Source organism: Haliaeetus leucocephalus, unplaced genomic scaffold, assembly GCF_000737465.1.
Source record: "Haliaeetus leucocephalus isolate CR32 unplaced genomic scaffold, Haliaeetus_leucocephalus-4.0 Scaffold206, whole genome shotgun sequence".
NCBI lineage: Eukaryota > Metazoa > Chordata > Aves > Accipitriformes > Accipitridae > Haliaeetus > Haliaeetus leucocephalus.
In genome coordinates this window covers 10,925,208-10,930,351 of record NW_010972642.1, presented here as the reverse complement: position 1 = coordinate 10,930,351, position 5,144 = coordinate 10,925,208, and positions in this window count along the sequence as shown.

Genomic DNA, 5,144 nt, shown 5'->3' with positions numbered 1-5,144 from the left:
AGGCAGTGCACCGCTGCTTCATTCCTCAGACCAGGCTCTATTTTCTTGTGGTCGCTCACCACAGTGTAGGGTATATGGGATGTGGCCCTTGAAAGAAGAGCAGCTATAGATGAAAATGTCCCAGCTGCATTCACATATACTGCTGTATCAACCGAGAGCTGAACTACAGCGGCTGGGCTGGCTGCACCCTTGGTTAAGTATCTCCACTGATGTCTTTCTTTGCCAAGTACCTGGTCCTCAGCATTCCATCAGGTCAGCTGCCTACTGCTTGGTTGAAAAGAGGAGATGGAGCTTTTGAATTAAACTGGTTATTAATAGCTTGCATGTGTTTTGCTCCATTTACTGCCTTGTCTTTGTGTCGTATTTCTTTCTGAGGAAAATATGTTTTGGCTGTTGTTTCAAGTTGTGGTTGATCATATGACAACGATTAAGTCCCTTATAAGATTGCAGCCCTTCATTTAGCACACAATGCAAACCAGCTCAAAGACAGATCATATTGCAGGCTTGCAATTTTCTACATGCTTTACTACAACAACCATCTTTTTATCTGATTTGCTCCAGGGCTTGACAGCACTGGATTATAGACGTTCGCACACGTCATCACTTAACAAAAGTGTTAGTTTTGAGCTGTGTAAATAAAAGAGTGCGCCAGTCTCCACATTGGCAGCCAATTTGTTTCTCTCTGTTGACTTGTTTCTCGCTGAAGACTTAAGATGACTCCCCCTGTGCTGTATTTTTCAAGATGGGTTGTTAAAGCAGACTGTGTAGAAATGCTAATACCTAATGAACAGAAAGAAAAGAGGAATCAAAACAGTTGAGATGAATTTGAAATATTGATGTACTGTGATCTTTCCTAAATATTCATGAATTACTAATCTTTCAAACTGAATAGTGTTAATCATAACAGGCTATTTTTTTTAACCACGGTGGATGTAAAATCCCAATGCAGCACACCAATGGATTTGGAGGTGACAGTGCTCCCTTCCATGGTGTGTGACCAAACAAGCCCTATTTTCAAACCTCCCACCCCTGATATACGGCTCCACCAAAGAAACCCACCTGGGAGTGTTCTCAGCAGGACACGCAGTGGAATAGTCATCATGGGCCATGAGTCTGCAGTAGTCAGGCTTGAGAGCCACCTTCCTGCTACAGCGACCAGAGAGAAAATACCTCCCCAGGCAAAGCAGTTGTTCCACTTTTTCCCATGTGGTCTCAAGAAGCCATACTGGCATTGGGCATTGGTTACCAACAGAGCCACGAGACTTTTTCCCTTTTAAAAACAGGTTGCTGTTGAAGCCACAGCTGGACCTGAGAAGAGGTGGGCACAGGAGTGTGTCCATGAGCAACGCATGGCCTTGTGTCACCAGTTCTTTGTGTCACCTCTACTTCACCATGGGTAACCTATGGTACGGACAAAAACCACATGGACATGAATGCAGTCAGTCAGTCGCTCAGTGTATGCACATTACCTTTGTTTCTTCCTTCCAGCCTATTTTGTTTATTCCTATTCAGGAGAAAAGCTGTCTTGAAGCAAGAAAGGCCAAACTAGTTTGATGCATTACCAAACGCAGAGAAAACAATTTGCTTTATGAAATAGTGGGTGGATTTTCTGTACAAACACATATTTTATCTTTATTGCACCTTTCCATGTGATTGCAATGTAACTGAGAAGGTGATTACCTGAAACAGAATATCTGTTCCTTTTAGAGCTTCTTAGTGTTTTGCTTTTTGTCTGAGGTTTACATTTTAAGCAAGAAAAACAAGTTATCCTGTGAATACTGCAGGTGACAAGATGGTCTGCTGTTTACTGTACCAAACAGTGATTCAAACATTTGGCTTAATTCTGTGTTCAGCTCTCCCTTTCTGTGCACAACTGAATATGGCAGCAGAGCCTGTGGCTCACTTTTGCATTCGTGATACAGGGACAGGACTTCCCCCTCCACAAGAGGACCAAGCCCACTTAAAATCAGGGATCATTCAGATGAAATACTGCTGAGAGGCAGGGTTGTTCTTACACACCTTGAGGAGAGCCCTGGCTTTCACCTGGGTTGTTTTTAAGACTTATTTAAAACCCCAGAAATATTCCAGAGTGCCTTGTTTTTAAAAGGTTTTCCTGCAGAAGGTGAGGGGGATTTTGGAGCAGAGCAGTGACTGTCCGTTCCCTTGCAGAGCTGCTGAGCTGAATGGGACCATGTTTTCTAGCTGGTGCTGTAAATGTGGCCACCAGATGTGGTCAGATCCAGCAGAGACCACTGTTAGAGACTGGTAGACCTTGGTATGACATGCCGGTGTCTTTATCTGGACTCTACCCATTGCCGGAGGAAGTGTGACTTGTAATTACCTGACTGGGAACTCTTCAGGACCTCAGTGTGCCCCTCTGGGGCGGACTCGGGATCAGTGCCTAGGTAGGAACGGGTGCTTCTGGATCCAAAGCTCATCCATTGCTAAGAAAGTGTTGGTTTCTGAGAGATGGTGACATGAGTAATATCATTTTGTAGGAAATTAATATGAAAAATATCAGTGAATGACCATGTAGGAAGGGAAAGGGATAACAAAGTCAATCAAACGGTTTCAGTCACTCACACTCATTCTCTCCTGTATTTTTCATTCCTTCTCACAAGAGCCATTGCTGTGCGTGTGGCCAGGTCCTCCCACCAGGACGACTTTGGTGACACGGACAATGAGAAAAGTCAGATATTGAGTTCTCGTCCAGTCTCTTGGGTCCTCTGGACTGATGATGATGAACTGGTTTTTGGACTGAGCTTTCATAAACCTAAGGAGTCCACAGTCTCTTGGAGCTCAGCCTTGGGCTCCTGCAGCAAACAGCACTTTCCTCAGTGTTTCCCTGTGTGATGGCTCTCTGTCATGTCCTTGGCCAGCAGAGACCTTTCTTCTCCCCCTCGCTCTCTGGTTTCTTCTTCTGGAGCTTTCACACATGCAGACATTTCCATTTATGCTTCAGTCTGACCAGTCTTTGCATTTCCGTGGCGAATAACTGAAACATCATGAGGTGGTTAAAAAAAAAAAAAAAAAAATAGGTATAGCAACCCTTTGTTAATCTCAAACACCTGGGCCTGAAAGCACATCTCTGTGGCTGAGAATTTTACTGGTATTTTGGTCATTTTTTCCCTTCTGTGCTGGGGAGCTGGAATGCCAAAACATCTGTACCCGCCTGTGATTGCAAGCACTCTGTCTGAGATTTTGCAATGAAAACATAATGGTATGAATCTGGCAGCCCCACAACATGCATCTAGTTCAGCAGATGCCAATAACGGGTGTAGCTGAATTTTAGATATTATTAAGAGGAAAATAAGGCTGTGAAATAGCATATGTTGGCTGGTAGCAAATGTCTTCCTGATGCTTGGAAGCATGCGATTCAGCATGGGATTTAAATGCTTTGATAAAACTATTGCAGCTTTGCTGCCAGATCAGCGTACCTATTTCAAAAGAAAAAGATTTTGGGAACCCTCGTGGGAGAGAGAGACAAAAAACATCCCAACATCTTCACTGGGAGAAACGAAAGCCAACACCAACACACTTGAGTATTAAAGGTTGGCACATACACTCCTGGTCAAGAGCACATATCTACCGTAGTTCAGATTCACTGACCAACCCAACCTGTAGCACAGAGATTTGTTGCATGGTAAGGTCAGGATCACTGCAGCAGTTTAAGCCACACATGCTCCCTGGAGTTCGGTAGTCAGTCAGGAAATTTAGACGGATGAAGCAGATGAACAGGCCCCATTTTTTTCATGGTGACGGCACCTGCGTTGGCTTCACGTGGCTTGAGGGGTCTTTTGGCTGCAGTGCCCGGGTGCTGCTCGTGGCTTTGCAGGGGTTAGGAAAGGCCCCTTCCATGGGCGCTGGTACTGTGGGACCTGCCCCTGAAAGCTGTCAGCTAAAATCTTGCTGGTGTAGTAATAGGGGTAACTTCCCGGTGCCCTCCCTCCGTCTCCCTGGGGTCGTCCCTGTGGTGGGGAGCCCCTGCAGAAGACCTGTAGGTGGCACAGGACCAGCACAGGTCAGCACTGGGGCACCCCACCTGTGGCACCCACTGCTGGGAGGGCGGTGGTGGGTGGAGAGGGACCCGCCTGTGCCCGGCACGGAGGAAACCTGACTCCTGGGAGCTGGATCCCAAACCCACAGGACTGCCAACACTGTAAAAAGAAAATAGCAGATGGGAAAAAAACAGCTAGAAAAGAGGAAAGGTCTGCTGCTCCGTGCCTGAGACACTGCGGAGGTAAGGAAGCTTCACTCAAAATTAAAAAAAGAAAAAATATCTAATCAAGCTTTGACTTAATATTGGGGGGTACCTGATCATTTGTATGTCACTTGCAGAAGCTCTCTGACTTTAGTGACAGAATTCCCAGCTGGTCTTCTGCACAGCATTGCATGTTGTGTGCCTTTCACGGCCTCGCACCCTCCGCCGTGGGCTCACGGCATCCTTCCGCCGGGTCCCAGCAGCAGTTTCATTGCGCTCTTGGTTGCTCCCTTTAGATGGAGGATCGCTATTTTCCCTGCCAGCAGCAGCTTGTCACTGCTGGGTTTTTGGCTCATGTAATTGGCATTTAGCGTTTTCAGTGGGATTTACAAATAGCGGGAAACTTCTGCCTCCCAGAAGAGGCAGGATAGACGCTAGCTACTCCATCAAGGCAAACAGGGCTGCAAAGATCTGGGATGAGCAAACCGTGGGTTCCATAGGAACCGTTAGGAGGTTTACTGAAGCGTTGCATCTAAATCTTTGTCTTTTGGACATAAATGCTAAGGCAAAGCGTACAGTGCCAGGGACTTATCTGAACGATGGCTTCTTGTCTGCTTATGGATGAATGAATTTTGCTCCAGCTGCCCCAGTACCTGGACAGAGGGGGATGCAGGTGCCTGCACAGATTTCTGGTGTTATTTGAGATGCTAGAGAAGGTATCCCACCTGCTCACCTGCTGCTATTTGAGAGTAGTGTGGGTCTCCCATAGGTGCTATCTGCCATCCTGAGGCCTCTGGGGCTGTCTTGGCTACTGTGGGGTGTTGGAAGTGGCACTGCACCCTTCTGCTTGAGTACCTGAGCCTCACTGGGGGTTCCGCATAGCAAGACCAGGGACGGGGGTTTCGTCCCCTTTTCTGGAAGAGCTGCAGCACTTCCCAGAATG